Raw genomic sequence first — 16647 nt, 5'->3', positions numbered from 1 at the left:
TTTCGTTTCAGTGTTTACTGCATGTTTATTGCGCAATGAAATGCTTCACTTTCTACCGAGTAGTTTTAAGGTTTCCGAGATTTTACGACCATTGCCTGGCAGGTTTGGTTCGCTCACAGACCGGCACGCGATATGCTTCCACTGGAACTGCATTGTGAAGCAGCAAGCTAGTAACTGCTGGAGGGAGAGCGTTTCCGTGAGCGAGAACTGCTTTTATGTAGGATGATGTAAATTTTACTATTTTACTTGCTTCAGCATGCAATGGGGCTGTGCAATCAATGTTTTCCACTTAAAATCAACAGCCTATGGCGCTGTGTACTGGTTAAAGTCGGAAGGATCTTGGCAAGGCTGAAGGGACGGGGACGGGATGGAGAAAGTAGATGACTCGACTACGACAGCGAAAGTCAACAAGAAAATAAAATTCTTCGTAAACCCATCATGGAGATGGCCCAATGAACGTGCCATGAGCACCGCGGCGGCTACACAGGCTCGGCAAAGAACCAGGGAAAACAATAGAAGCCAGGCTTCGGGGCTTGCGTTGGCTCGGGGCAGGGCAGAAGATAAGCGAAGCAAGAATTTATTCTTCACCACAAACTCAAGCTCTACCCAAGGGTAGTTGTAGTTTGACTTTTCTCCCTTGGCTATTCGGGGTGCTTTTTTCGCCAAAGAGTGGATCGAAGGGTTGCTTGCTGCTGCTGCTGCTGCTGATGGGTCCGCAATCTTATCCAGTTTCAGCGGGCTTGCGCGTGGTACGCCGTACCGTGTCGTTTCGCGGTGGCGTGGCGAAACCCCGGAAGAAGCTCGAATCGAATAAATAAAATCCAGTTTAATGTATACTAGATATCAGATCAACCACTACTTTCCGTGCTTCGTTCCACGAAACGTGTGCACACACATGTGGCGGTACATGTGCCTTGGAGCGGTATGTTTTATGCGTTCGGAGGCTAGCGTTCGCATAAGGCTATTAAGAACGGAAAGGTTCATTGAGAAATTTCGCCCCCCTTCTTTCGCTCCCAATACACCCCGACACCGGTGAAGCATTCGAAATTGGGTTTTGAACTTTTCCCCAAATTGGTTTTAAGGTCAGCGTGGGGTTTTTTTGTGCATTGGATTTTGCGGTGTTCGGCGTTCCATAGAGCTGTGTTTTCGGTTCAAAAAAGGGGAAGGAAATCTCTCCCATAATCGGTTCAGAGACGAGACAAAAAATCAAACCATTTCCAATCTATTGGTTTGCGGAATGAAATGAATCGAATCATCAGCCAATAGCTTAATAGCAGGAACAATTTGGTGGAACCGGGACAGGATGAAACAGATTGAGTTGTTTTCGGTAATGGAGGATGATTCAATTAATCTTGAAAAATATTGTTTCGTCAAACCGTTTATCCCGGAAAACATAACTACGATCAGGTAGCGTCATAGCTCATTGGGCGATGTCGTAATATGTCTGCACTTTCCAAAAAAGCAGCTCCAATTCTTTCAAATGAGCAGGTTCATCCTGCGCACACAGGCCGGGAAACCCTTGGGTCATATTTTGTAGATGAACAACTTTTAAATAAATTAGACGGAAAACTTCCTCTGCCATTGGAGCAGTGCTCCAATTAGTGAGCAAATTTTGGTGCTTGAGATAGATTCCCAAAACAACAATTCTATCATCTGTCCTTGTGTACAAGTCTCGTGGGCAATATGGTTGTTGAATAAATAGTTCGTGATATGAACTACCGCTCCTTGTCGAAAAAAGAACCGTTGCTGTATCAAATTCTATCGACAAACTGTTTTATCAACACCGGTCCCGAGCAAAATAAAATGATGGAAATGGCTTTGGTTGTCACTTGATGATAATAAATATGTATGTTTTGTACACAGTCAGTTTGTTGCCAAGGGTTTGTATCTGTTTAGCTCCATCGCTTTTCGGTGTTGTCTTTTGCCATCGGGCGATAACTATGAGCGCTTTTTAAGAAATAGAACTTTTGTTAAAGTCCAATGAAAAATGGTATGCAAATTCGTGGAAAAATAATTTTCCCTCCGGGCCCTGGTCGGCTAGAGCGAAATAAATTGACCCCCAGGATACATCATAAAGTAAGCTGCGATGCCAATTAGGCGGAACGAATGGAGGAAACTTTTCGCTCATAAGTCGATCGGTGCCGCTGTGTGCATGTCCGAAGATGGGCGTTCGAAGAAGCGTCTCGAGTTTCGTTGGGACGTGTTCAAGAAAAGGTATGATAAGCTGCCGCCGATGACTAAGAATGAGCAAGAAAGCTTCAGATTAAAAGTTCGTTCGTTCAGCAGACGTCGAGATAGCTTGTATCGTGTTCGTTCGTTCAGCCTACACGATGACGCCGATAAAAGAATAAGATAAGGCAGGCAGGCAGGTAGTCGTAAAGCCAACACCGAAACCAAAGCCGATGTGAGTATTGTTCTAATCTTGATTGTTGTTCATGGCAAACATTGTCGTGTTTTTGTGTGCATGGTTCCGTGGGCGGATTAGTGGCGAAGATATTCTTCCCGCCGAACGCTGGGGCAGTGCTTTCTTTCTGCCTGTTTGCCCTGATGACGTTATTGATTTTCCGACGATGCCCATCTGAACCGGGGCGTCTAAACGGACGTGCTGATTGGTTTTTGCGACGTAACAAAGAGATAGAAAAGTGTCAACGTGCTTGCAACGTGGAACGGGCATAGTACATTAGCGAGAAAAACAAAGCAACAGAGAGCACTGGGTCTGGTGGCCGGCAAATTGCTCGGATAGCTGGGACCCACGAAAGCCATCCCGCTGTATCGTGTTAATGGTCCGCTTGAATCAATTACCGCTCCGTTCTGCTTCGTCTGCGGATGCGTTTGGTATGATTTACACACTTCCGTGTTTATGGACGGCTTCCGTTCTATTTGCTGTGAGGATTTCGCCAGTTCATCCTGGCGGGGCCGCTTCGGCAGCATTGGAAATTAGCCGGCAACAAATTCCATAAATTCAAACAATTCACGACTGTATTCATCATTTCCGTCATCATCCAAGCGGCCCAAAAACCGACCAGCCGTATCCTACCACAATACCCGCTCCGCAGGCAAATCCTACCCTTCGTACCCTTGGAAAACGTGCCAAGATCATTACGATAGATCATCATAGCGTTCATTAAATTAATGGTTCCGTGTGTGTGTGTATGTGGCTATTTGCGTGGCGCAAACGGCGTGAGGGTTGGTTTTGCTGTGCTCGTCCTTTTTCGCCTTAGGTTCTGTAACGCGTTTTACGGCTGCACAGAGCGTGGAATGGGACAAAAATGTTGGCCCTGTCGCGATCCAAAAGTCAGACCGTAGGCCAAACCCTTTTGGGAATGCAAGGAAACCGCAAGCGGGAATGAAAAGACACGATGTGGCCTACTAGTAGGAGGCACCTTCCAGGCAGCAGTCCATTATTCTGGTTGCCTTGCATTCGGTTTCGGTTCGGACGATGCGCGTATCCGAAAGAAAATGAAGGTAAAAGGGCAAAGGGCAATTATGCGAGAATTATGGTGGTAAATAAATCATAATTATATCCTGCTACTCATCCCGGTTTTACCGTACCCACGGAACATTGGAACGCTGTAAGTTGGGCAGAATTAGCGAGTATGTGCGATGTGGCATGTGCGAAATGTTACAGTGCTAACTAACAAACCATTACTGCTTGGGGCTGGTCCCGTAGACCGGTTGTGGGCGCAGTTAGCGGAACAATCTAAACGATACTAAAATTGGGCCACTACCACGAATCAATCAGCGTAGAGAGCATAAACGCATGGATTGTTGGGGAATTTATTGAGCATCATACATCCTATGCTAGGCGTTCGTGGATGTATAAAATTATGTTCGGAGGCAAAGTCCACTATGTAAGTTATGACCATGGCTGTGTTTTGAATCGTGAACATAAGATTATTAATCGCTCTATGATCAGAATACGTCGAAATCGCGGAGATAATGCGCCAAATGGTGGGCGGTTTTACAGTAAATGGTGCATGCAAGGATATGTAGCAGGATGTAGATTCTGTTACGAGCAGCAGAAAGCGAATTATGTAAGGAATATTTATTAAAACTGATGGGTTGCAAGCGCGATTGTCACATTCATTGATGCTAGATTGTGCATAGATCCTTCTCGTAACCATAGAATTGCACTGTTGTATACATTTTAAGCTGTTTTAAGCAGTAAATTGTCAACCACTCATAAAAAAAATCAGATTTTACTACTATCACCAACACTTGAAAATATTCACGGCCAAAATCGATCTACTTTCCCGCTGGGGAATCCGAAGCCTTGTTTGACAAAAAAGAAACATAATGGAGTAACATTTCCAACGAGCGTCTTTGTTTCGATACACCAAAGGAAGCATTGGCAACAATGCCTGCAGCGTGTTTGTGTCAAGGATTTGGGTTGTTTCTTTTGTTGCATAATAATTTTACAAACAGCGTGTGTGAGTAGGAAAGCAAGAGACTGAGCGAGCAAAGCTAAGAGGAGTAAATAAACAGAACTAAAGAGAAGGAGAGAAAATGGTTGGCCATGGCACAACAGGAACAGCAACGGTTGTACCTCCGTTTCGCTTCGTAAATATCTTACGGGCTTTGTGCTGCTATCTGTCACGAAAGAAAACTCATGCCTTATGGAAACGAGTTGTTGCTTGCCGGAAGCAGTTAAGTAAACTCGCATGTTTGTAGTGATTGTCTTTTTTCGTATAATTAACAGCCTTAAGTGACAAGCAATGAATTATGTGAACTGCAAAGCATGATAAAAGCCAACATTTCAAGCATATAAGGTGTGATAATATTGGAAAACAATCACGTCATGGTCTGTAAAATGTTAAAGATTATTTCAAATAACCATAACCATACTGTATTGGTACATGGAGTATGATTTTTTATTTGCGTCAGGTCTCCGATGAAGAAGAAATGAGCGATGCTTGCGTGAATTCTGTAGTATACCGCCTTTATGTGCACTCTCGTTTTATAGTGGTTTCGCGCAGCAAACAGCCAAACCGCAACGCTTTTAGTCTAGGACATTCAAGCAACAAAAGGGGTGTAAGGCTTTTAGGCTTTATGCAGGTACGTGGAACCGGATAGCAAGGTGTAGCTGAAAATTTCCTAACCAGTAATGACTCTGACAGTGATGGTGATGATAGCGCTGGTGGGGTATGTTGGTTCTATCTTGCTGGCGTTGGTACACTGATGCCTGGCACAGTTAGGCAAATTCTTTTCAAGAGAGTGATGTATTCGCTGGATTCAGTGTATTATATAAATAGGGGATGCGTAGACTGTTTGTTTTCAGATAGGCTGGAATGCAAAAGAAGCAACACGATGAAACATACAATTCTTTTCACTTTCAAAGAAAAGATGAATCGTGATAAAAGAACCTTTGTTTAGACGCTTCAATAGGTTTGTTTTCTAGTATCCGCAGCCGTCGAGAGAATCGTGGCAAAGAAAGCTTTCATGTTGAGATGCCATCAATCTACACTTTAAGATAAAGCTGAACGAACACCAACCAGAAAGAAATGGAGAAATGAGTTTTGCAAAGAGAAACGAACGTAGACTCGATCTAGCACGTTGACTATAGAGACTAGTAAATAGTTATTGAGAATAAAAACTATCGATTTGGTTTGATTTTGTTTAGCGTAACGGGACGGATAGCGATAAGCACCAGCAAAGTAACGTTCTGACTTTTCAACCAATTTTGAAGCTCCTATTTTAATGTAACACATTTTTTCACGCAAACATTTAACAATTTTGAATGTTGAATCAGGGGCTTATGGCAGTTTGAAACCGTTTAAAGTGCAAATAATTTAATACTATGATGTTGTTGTAGTTCTCACGCATACCATTTGCAAATGCACTAGGGTTGGAGCATGAAAGTATGTGTTTATGCTTCAGAGAATGCCTTTGGATGAGCACTGGAAAGGGCACCAGCAGTAGCAATGAAGCATTTTATTGCTCATTATTCACTGATATTCATTCGAAGGCTACAAAATTTTGCCTTCCGGGCTATAATTCTTGCGGTTCCGCAGTGTATCGTAACTTTGGATTTATGTGTATATGTATGCAAAGGAATGAGAGAGGTTTGCACAAGGAAAAGAAGTAAAGTTTATTGTCTGCCTTTAATCTTGACTTTAGTTCGCACGTAGCGATCATCCGGAAGAGGTCCGTGAAGGATACGCTGAAAGCAACAGCAGCAGAAGCGCAAGGTGTGAGGATGACCGAGAAATAGGCACCATAAAACATGCCGTTTTGCTCCGTGCTAGAATAAGGGGCCCAGATGCTGATATGGAGGATGGCGTTTCCTTCCTATCAAAAGATTTTTCCTACAGTAAAGCTTTACGCTTCCTTGAGGGTAGAGGCCCAGAAGATAACAGATTTATAACGGCGCTAATTTCATAATTAGTACGATACGATTTATGTGTGATGCCCGCCCGGTTAGAAGTGTGCCTTAGCTACGGGAGTTTTCTTGTGCGCTGGAAAATGGCGGCACAGCATTTTTCAAGGGATCACGTAGACGGACCGGAACGCGAACTTTACTTTTGCCACGAATTAACGAATTACCCGCTTGTCCAAGCATTGGAACGAGCGCAATAGAGGGGGAGAAATTAGCCTCGGCAATTTTATTGGCATTCAAATTAAGTGGTCGGTCCTATTTTCTGCTATGTGCGGCTCCAGTGCCACTGTTCCAGTGACCCGGAAGAAAGTTTTTAATTAATAAAAGGACCCGGAATGATCCCGGTCGGCTACTGTAGTATCTATAACGAGTGCGGGCAAATCTGGCATTTCCTCCGGGCAGCAGTACGACATGCCCTTGATGGAGGTTCATTGTTGATGTGATGTGAGTGAGAGAGGTTCTAAAAGGTTGGAAGCTGGAAGTGCGGGTTGTATAGAGAAATGTTTTAAGAAAAGGTTTGACCAAGCGTGGGTCTAAAGTTTTGTCAAAAATGTAGGAAGTAAGCAAGAAATGTGGTGTTATGAAAGGGGCGTCGCGCAGGTCTATTTTTGGGGCAAAAGTTTAATTTGTCCCTAAACAGACCCAATGCACTAACGCACGATTGAATAAAACCTGGGGACATTGTTAGCGAACGCTTGAATATTTGATGGATTTCTCAGAAAGTAAGCAGTACGAAGAGAAATACTACGGGATGTAGGTTGGGTAAACTTTTGATATCTTCGCTGTATTTGTGTATGAAACCTTTTCAGTAAACTGGGATTTCTCTGGAATAAATGATAAATGCCGCTGGAGAAAATTTTAATTATTTTTCATGGAACACATGTCACAAGAATCATCTAATATTCTCAAGATTGAGTGTAACTGTAACTGTTCAGTAACTGTAACTAAAGTCAAATCTTCAGCATTTTTTTCCAGACTCCATTCCAATCTAACACAATTTAAACATTGAACGACGCATGACATGAATGTAGGCAAAGAAATGGAGCGAACAGTAGCTGTTCATTCGTCATTTCCGATGAAGTAAGTAATTTCTAAAGAAATCAGGCTGTATCCTGGACGGCTTTTTCTCGTTTGACCCCATGGAATCGATAAACAAGGACTGTACAAACAGCTAAACTGGTTTGAAATGTTTTTGTTTTTTGTTGTTGCTACCTGTCAAAAACGTTGAACGCAACCCAGAGACCGTGACCCGTTCGTTAGGCACTGTTTTGATTTGCTAACGACTTGAGTTGATTTAATTTAATGCTACTTTTTTATTTACATTACCGCCAGGAGAGTCAAGCGAATGTCCTAGATCAACTGCCCAGTGGTATGATTCCCATGGGACTGGTACGAAATTGAATCTGTCACAGAAATGATAGTGTAAGGTAACGTCGGAGTTTTGATGCAAACAGAACGAGTTTTGAAATGGTCATCTGTAGCCTAGCAAAGGACAGCTCTATCGGGCGGAAATAATTGAATTTATTTTGGATAGATTTTCGACTACTTCCATCTGGTGCCATCTGGTAGAAGTGGATATTTGCCTTTCGAGAATGTCCCTGTTCGTTAACCGATGTATGTAGACGCAACATCCAGGTCCGTCAAGTTCAAAACGTAAAGGTGTGTATGTTTATAGAAAAGCACTGGCATCAAAGGCTTCCGTGAAGCAAATGGATGTACAGAGAAAAATCTGAACAGCTGTTTTAAACAAATATTACTACATCTGTATTGGAATCAGGTTTAATACGACAGGGTGGAAATATCCGAACAGCAGCGAAAGATACTGCTCAGCCTACTGAACAATCCGTAACAAGGAGTGATAATAAAAAGTAAACACATGTATCGATGACAGAAGGTACTCCAATGTTTGCCTTTGTGATGTTGTCTGTCATATCTGCAAAATGTAACAAACGAACGGTGACAGCAAATCAACAGAATGGCAAAATAACAAAATGTGAGGCAACGCAATGCAAAACTTGAGCACGCACTCGGTGCGCATATTCAAACATTTGCACAACACCGTATCGGTGAATGTGCCGTGCTGTAAAATGTTTCGCTGTTTTTGGTTGTCAAAACATCAAAAGATCTATCGGAGAAAGGAAAAAAAGTACCCCATCGAAAATGTCAGGTGGTGTAACAGCAACTGGGCTTTTGTATATGGTAAGCTCTGCAAGGTGGTACAGGAGGGATTGAGCCTGTTTGGAAATGCTGATCGAAGGTAGACACAACATGATGAAAAGTTTTGCACATGATCCGTAAGTCCAATGACAAAGGCTCGCTGATGAGGCTGTAGAAAACTGTTTGGCGTTGGTGATCGTTCGTAACATTTCGTTAGTCTTCGAGGTTTGGTAATGAAAGCGAAGCAAGCAGCAAGAGATACTTTTATTCTGCAGGAGATAAACATTACACGAATAATACTTCTTCCAACTTTGCAACTAGGTCTCTCATGAGCTAATCCATATATTCCATCAAGAGAAGATAGCAAATACGCATAAATAAAAAGCGAAGAACGCCATAACCGCCTTTGACGGTACAAGTTTTCTTTGCTTTTCAGGCATGTTCTGCTGAATGATGTATGTTTGAGAATGAGTGTAACAAAAAATATCTGTGTGTGTGTGTGTTCATGCGGACACGTGAGGTATGGAAAAGTTGTCGGCTTGGTGACTCCAGAAATGGGTGTAAGGCTTACTTCGCGAGCTACATCTCGTTCCCCGTCCACCATGCAGCCTGTATCACTGACACAAACATTCCGACACGATGAGTGGTTCCAAGTTTTCGATCGTCATTTTCCTTTTCAACAGCTTTGCCAACCACAGCTAACACCACTTTCCCTCAGGGTCGTATTCCCTGAGTTTTTTTTTCTCGTCCTTCTTCACGCTTGGTTCAATTTTCCAGCCGTTGCCAAGTTCCATGGTTGGCTCGGTGTGCGACGATCGTAGCGATTTCGCTGTGCACAATCAGCACCTAGGCTCAGCGGCTTTTCCGAGGTCAGGGTAGTCAGGTTTGCGACGAAAGGAGGCAGAAAGCAGACGACCCCTTCCTCAGTATGAAGCTGGGCAATCCGACTGGAATCGCAAAATTCATTCAATATTCATATAACGCTTCCATCGGACCGAAATATCCAACCAACATTCGGCACCGAGTCGTGAGCTCTCGGGGGAATGTGGGATCGATGGTGCCTTTTTTTTCTCGCTCCTCTGACGGCGTATTTTATGCGGTACTCTGCTGCAACTGTGAGATGGGATGGAAATTCGATAAGCTGAGAGTTTGATGATGGATGCGGAGAAGGTGAGCTAGTTGTGGAAGTGGCCTGAGCGTAAAGGAGCGAATGGCTTCGGAAGCATATTTCACGCATATTGGAAAGATTTGTACCGAAATTCGTTGGATTGCTGGTACTATCATCTTTGTCGGAAGGGATGGAATATGTTTCCTCTGTGGGTTGTAAGATTCTACCGCAAGGTCGACCTCGTTCGATGTGTTCCCGATAGCCCAAGGGAGTCCCTAAAGGTTGTGTCAAATTCGAATTCATAGCCTTTTTTGCAACATTCCATCCCGTGCTGGCGAGGGATTTGCGATACAAAACAAAGTCTAGCGCTTTAAAAGGTCTACAGCTGTTTGAACGGTAGTAACCTTTTGTGCGAAAAGCTTTGGAGGTTGATGGTTCTTTCGATATCGCAAAATAGGTGCCGTGGCGTCGAAAGAACGTTAGTTTGATTGAAATGATTAGCTTTAGGGATGGATGTTTGGAATGTGTAGTAGGTATGGGTTTGAAGGGTTTATGTAGAAATGTTTGGCTTACATCAGTGGGATTTATCAATTTGGCTGATATTTGAAATTTGTACGTTTTCAATGCTTCATTCGCGCACATGAGATAAACACTGTTGAGCTTATTTGGCAGCATTCTGTGGAATGAACTGCGCAATAGCGATCAATGTTATCATTAACTAGGAGATGCATTGTTTTGAATAGATATTTGCAATATTTAGACTATTAATCGTCAATGAAACAATGAACTAGCTTTTTGTGTGTTTCTTTCAGTAAATAATGACCCGGAACAGTGCAAAAGAAGAACGGATAGGACATTTTCCTACCCATATCATCTACCAAATATTTTTCATCTTGTCCGAGGCCAGTTTTTATTGAAGCCGCTCAATCGAGCCGCTGACACTTGGATAAGAGTTCGAAAAGTTTATCTTGACATGGAGTTGGAAGCAAAACGTTTGACTGAAAGAGTTTTGTTGTCGTGATTAATTGGGCATGCTATTCCGAAGCACCTGATGCTGGGCCAGTGAGGCGCAGCAACTTTGGACAGTTGAATGTCAAAGTTTTTACTAAGTAGAAAATGAAAGCGAAAATGTTGTTGAGATTTATCAGCAGGATTGGTGCTCATGACGGGTAGATGCTTGTTTCACTGTTGCAATTCACGGTAAATAATGTTTATAGTAACCCTTGTTGGGATAGCTTTGCACAAAGAGTTTAGATCATAAAATGTAGACATCTATAGCTTACTAAATTCGTAGAACTGCTAGCAATTTATTTGCATTTCGATTTTTCATCCACGTAACGCTCAGTGGAAAACGATCCAAGTATGCGTCCCCTTCCAAGAACTAGTTACGTTGTCGATTGCAGCGGGATCAGGATGGCGAGGAGGAATATCCCGAGTGCAGTGAAAATTGATTCTGCAATCGAGTTGCTTCGAAATTCAATATGTTGCCTTGGTCACGGATCGATGGGGACAGCTCGTCCGATGGCATCAACTGTGCATAATGTAAATAAATAGTTGGCACAGCAGTGATAGTGGCTGCCACAGTGTTAAAATCATGTCAGATGCTGTGTGAGAATGTGATTGAAATGCAGTACTGGTTGGATGACCGGAGAAAAACATGTCGGTATCTACCGATGACCTGTCCGATGAGTGGTTTTGTTGGTTGCAAAATAATCACAAGTATCACGCTGATAATGAAAGTATCACGTGGGTAGAGTGTTGGTTTACTTGCTGTGCCATTGTTGTGTAAAGTGTAGCTTTTGGACGGGAATCTCTAGCGAGGCTTGTGGGAGAGTAACAAATTGTAATACCATTGCATTGTAATTAAAAATACATTGTTTAACGACTTGCTGGTTCAGCATATATGAGCAAAAAGTGTTGACATTTCTATTTTATTTAAATAATCAATGGTTGGTTGTTTTTGTTTATTAATTGATTCATGTTGTGGAGGAAGTTCCAATTACGCGATTCACCGTTGTGTTTAAGGGCAAACATTACCTAGCGAGATGGAAACCTGAACTCATCTTTTCAATGCATTATGTGTGAATAAGCGATGTGGATTCCAAAGAGCTCTAGATAATCATTTCTCCGCAGTATTTAAAGAATCCAACGAATGACTATTTTTAAGTATTAAAGGTATTGTTGGTGATAATCTTTATTTGATTTGAGTGTCTTTCCAAAAATATGCACAGTTTCTCTTAGAAAAAAAAACTGCCATCCCTAGACTTTGTTATCATTCCTTCGGCTTTCGATTAAAAGTACTCCAATACATACTGAAGAAGAAGATGTAGTGATTTTCGGAACTGAATTTAAGGATTCAATACTTATCTTTTTCTCAAGCAAGGATACCAGTTTCTACTAACTGGCGTAACGATTTGCGCCGGTCATGCCTACACATGCTTTCGAGACTTATTAGATACCACGCACCCGTATAGTGAGCCCTTGCTTCGGGGGGGCAGGCTTTATGAGGATTGAACCCAAGACGGGCATGTTGTTAAACGTGCAATTTGACGACTGTTCCAGAGGATACCACGGGCCCCTTGGATACAAGTTTAGTGATATGGAATAGAAGATTTTGTATTTTGATCAAATTACAATATTCTACGAGATACGACTTAAACAAATGTACACCATAGCTAATGAAAAACAAGCAGACAAACCTGTGATGCGTGTGGCCATGCACAGTTGGCTCGGCGATTATTTTTATTGGCTATCCCATCAGAGTGGGATCATCATAAAACATTGTAATCAAATATCACAGCAGTAATCATTTGCAATCAGTAGGTTGTCCAGTATCCTGTTGCCGCTACCCCAGGAGTGGAGGTAGAGAGCAAGAATGTCTCACAGCTTTTGGATGGCCGATGTCGTTAGCCTTCTGCATTGGTAATCATCATAAATCTAAGCATCTGAAACAGGCTGTTTCGCGAAGTTAACATGGTCCTTGAATTTTGGTGTTTCGTTGTACGCGCCAAGGACATGCGTGTTCGAGGCGCCCCCAGTCGGCGCAAGCCCTACAGTGTCGCTGTACATGCAGACGACAACGGGTGGCTGTTGCACGAGGCACATGATAAGCCGGCGGAGGGACGACGCGTGAAGTGTTGTGCGTAAATTTTCCATAAAATAGCGATAAATTATCCCATGCTTGTATCCTTTCGCTTGGTGTTGGGGGATTTTGGGACAGCATCCCGAAAAGGTCAGCATTGTTGGCGTGCGAGCATAGACGCAGTTGTGCTAGAGCACAATTTTGTAACACAATTGTTTGGCACACGACTTGTGCGACAGTAGTCAGCTTGTGTATGGCAGGGCGATGGAGAGACGGCCAAGATGGTTGTTTGTAAAGGAAGAGATAAAAAATCCTCTTTTCACGGCTAACAACTTGCTTAACTCAATGATTTGTATACGAGAACGAAAATGGAAGACCGGCGATAGACTCAAAAATATCTTTGATTTATGATGCGATCTTTTTTCTGAGGATTTGCTGAGAAATTTTCTCCAATTTTAGAGTTATTGGAAGGAGGATGAAATATTCACTTTGCTTAATTAAAATGAGTTATTTTTAAAAGTGACGTAGCATAAATGTTAATTGAAAGTTAATTTTACTAAGTCCTACTAATTTTCAGCAATAATTAAAAATCTCTTCGTTTTCTACGAACAAGGAGTCATGAAGTTCTTTAATCGGAAGAAAAAATGGTCCGATTTCCGTGTCATTTCCGTCATTCAATTGTTACTTAATCCACAGTTTCTGCTCTCTTAATGACTTTCTTCCGTTCATTTGCACAGTTAACTGTTCAGCAATGGCTATTAGTAAGCCATGAAGGTGAAAATAGGTAATTTTAAGACTTTAGTTTAAGTGTGTTTCTTAATTAAGGGAAGAGCAATTGTTTGAACGATTACAAACTGTTTCGAATGCGTGAAGCAATAAAAACTTATGAGTAAGAAATTAATTTCAGTCATTTGAATTGCTAACGACAGATGTACCTTGTGGTAATGTATAATTCGAAAAGACTCGTACCATCAAAGAGCTCGCCCTATTGCATTGCTGTTCCTGCCGAGTATAATCTTAATAATGAAATAATTTCAAACAAATAAATTAATTGTGTGTGTTTGTCTTTCGTTCTAATTTCCTCCCATGGTCACAAATTGTAGGAAAGTCACGGTGTTAAGTTTGGTTGCAAATTCATTTATTCCCATTACCGGGCATATTCATCCACGGCAAAATACAGCACCGTTCCGTTCCATTCGCCTGTCAGTGTCGCGAATTACGAAATGAAATTTGTCCTCTTAATTTTGTCTCATTTTGCTACGACGGCTTGAATTTGTGGCTCATTCAGTTGAACCGGAAGCATCGAAAAGAAATGGCCACAGCGAGGAAGCGTGAGCCGCATGGACTGAAGCAATTTACGTGGCATGTTTGTCAGACACACCGAGCTGTCTGTTTGAAGCATTTCTTTGGTCGGTACTGGCAGTGTAAGCGGGGTATGATTCGTCCTTTCAGAATTGCACAATTGACATGCATAATCTAATTAACGACTAAATTAAACAAGCGAGAAAGTTTTGCTTGAAGGTATGTCGTCATTTTTCATTTCACCTCTCTGCTCATTCTTTGGACTCTCGGTGCCGTTCCGTACCGTTCCTGGGCGGGGGCTTGGGAACTGAATTTAAATACGTTAAACTAGGAGTTCCAAGTAGCTAGATGTTGTACCATGCTCTTTTCAAAGGTATTCGGCTACCGTAACTGTACTCGCACCATCATGCTTTTTCTGAGAGGTGCAAACCAAAAGAGTGTTACCGGCGTGTGCAAGATGAGTGTTTCCGGAAGGAAAAATACTGTAGAGAAATTCGAAAGGATCAGGAAAGGGATGTGCGAAGCTCAATTTACCCGAGAGTTTGAGGTGAAATGTGTAGAGTGAGCAAAAAGGGGAGATGGTATGAAAAGTTTTGTCACTGAGTTGTTTTTTTTGTCTCATCGATGCTTTGCTACAGTTGCCAGCATTGGTTCAAGCGAAACCGGATCCTTTTAGCTGGAATGAACGCGAATGTTACGGGAGAAGAGTTCCCATTTTTTCTCTCTTCTACTCCGTTGATCATATAGTAAAGAATTAAGCACAGTCTTGAGGAAGCAAGACATTGGTGCTAGCGGGAAACAATGGAAAGGACGGGCTTGAAGCGAATCTAGAGACAGGAAAGTTTATGAACACAATTTTCTCCGAGTCAGGCGAAGAACATTCACATGGTATTATTACATGTAGTGAGTGTGTGTGTGTGTGTGCACTGATGTGTTTGTACGAAAGCGATAATTATGTTTTTCAGTAAAACCGGGAAACCGTTAAATTTACTTTTGCAAAATGCATTGGGCTAAAGTGGGTCTTCAGACGAAAGTCGGAGGAACGGGCACGATGCTTGCACTCTTCGTGAATGGTAGTGCATCTTTGAAAGACGAAAGAAAAGATTGTGGAAAATTGTACGACCGTTGAACACGTTGAACGCTGGAATGGCGATGCTGAGAATCTTGTTGTAACTAGTTTTGGCTCAGCTTCCGTTCATTTATCTAGAGTGTTGGTTAGCGCTACCGGTGGAAAAATCACCAAAAAGGATTAGGACGACACGAAGCACAGGAACAGGTGTTAAAATGGAACCATCGTCAGAACTTATTCATGTCAGCGTAGACTACGTGAGGGCAGGAACATGATTAAAGCACGCTGACGCTATCCCGCGGTTGCGCTATTTATGCTTGAGGAAATCCAATCTCAAAGTAAAGCAAAGAGGATGAAGACAGGAGGATTGGTCAGGCAACAGGGATGTCGGTTAGTTTGCTCACTGACTCTGTGTTTGTGTATGTGTATGTCGTATAAAAGCGTATTCGCTGCAATGTGCCAACAAGGATGTCACCGAGGGATACCTCGTGCGGGTAAATGTCGAGCGAGAACCTTACAAGATCAGTTATCTTTGAAAAGGCAAGGGTCTAGTGGCAAGGAAAAGGGGTTGGCAAATTAAAGCATCGAACGGCAACCTGGGTTAGCAGCATCGGTGTCATCAAGGCGAAAGGAAGCTCGCATGGCGTTTGAATAGCGTCGCGCGCGATAATGCAATCAGTGGCGTTGCGGTTTCAGCTGAATACATCCTTCATTGAACGATGCAACAACGGATAGCAAAGGTTGATTATACGCTGAAAAAACGCTCTTTAGCTGTGATCGTGACGTTGATGGCAATAATATTTTATGTATAGAAAGGAACTACAAAGTATGAACGAGACTATGCCGAGAAGACTATAACGAGAATGCCAAGAGATAAAAAAGTATAGTCATACTGAAAGAAAGTGGGCATTTTTTAAGAATGCATGAGCAACATACAGCATCTCAAATAACGAAACTTTGAATGGAATGTAAATAAAATGAAGGTGTAAGCTTTTCAGTGCAAGTAAAACAAATATATAAATAATAATAATAATAATAATAAAACGTATATGTCTAGTTTGCTATGTTTTGTGATCTGTTTTGTTGTGTCAGAGAACAGTTGCTGTTTCCAGAACATGCACTAACCATAAAAAAGATAACAAAAAACTGTGCTACCTATGAAATGTCGGGCGCAACGGGAGCGAAATTTGGCTTAAAACGGAAACATTTTATGAGTGAAAAAGCAATAAAACGCGCGTTAGAAGCGGTGGCGAGAAAAATAATTTCCATGTTTAAAAAGGCGCATCGGGAAACGGCTACTGTTGGCATTCTCGCCAACAATGCTTGGTTAAAGCTCCTGCATAGAGCTGCTATCATGCTCCGAAAGGACAGCTGAGACCGACCATACTGAAACAATTAGGGAAATAATTTTTATTTGCCAAATGGGAGAATGCGCATATTGGCGGTGTGGCATACGTACGTACGACGGCGGGAAGCAGCCCGAAGACAAAAAGGGAAAGAAACAAAACGGTTGAAAGTCACACTCCAAGAATACATGAATTAATTATCATAAT

General features: G+C 42.2%; 1 protein-coding gene and 1 long non-coding RNA gene across 11 annotated transcripts in view; one reads left to right on the top strand and one right to left on the bottom strand.

The window, feature by feature from the left end:
• LOC121588828 (zwei Ig domain protein zig-8-like) overlaps nt 1-16647 on the bottom strand; it is a 54284-nt gene that overhangs the window by 27767 nt on the left and 9870 nt on the right. The gene's annotated exons all lie outside the window — the stretch shown is intronic.
• LOC121588829 lies at nt 13401-14247 on the top strand. Its single transcript, XR_006004221.1, has 2 exons — nt 13401-13732; nt 13827-14247. It is a non-coding gene; the product is annotated as an uncharacterized LOC121588829 (long non-coding RNA).

The sequence above is a fragment of the Anopheles merus genome, chromosome 2R (assembly GCF_017562075.2).
Source record: "Anopheles merus strain MAF chromosome 2R, AmerM5.1, whole genome shotgun sequence".
Classification (NCBI taxonomy): Eukaryota; Metazoa; Arthropoda; class Insecta; order Diptera; family Culicidae; genus Anopheles; species Anopheles merus.
This window is presented reverse-complemented; position numbering and strand designations above follow the sequence as displayed.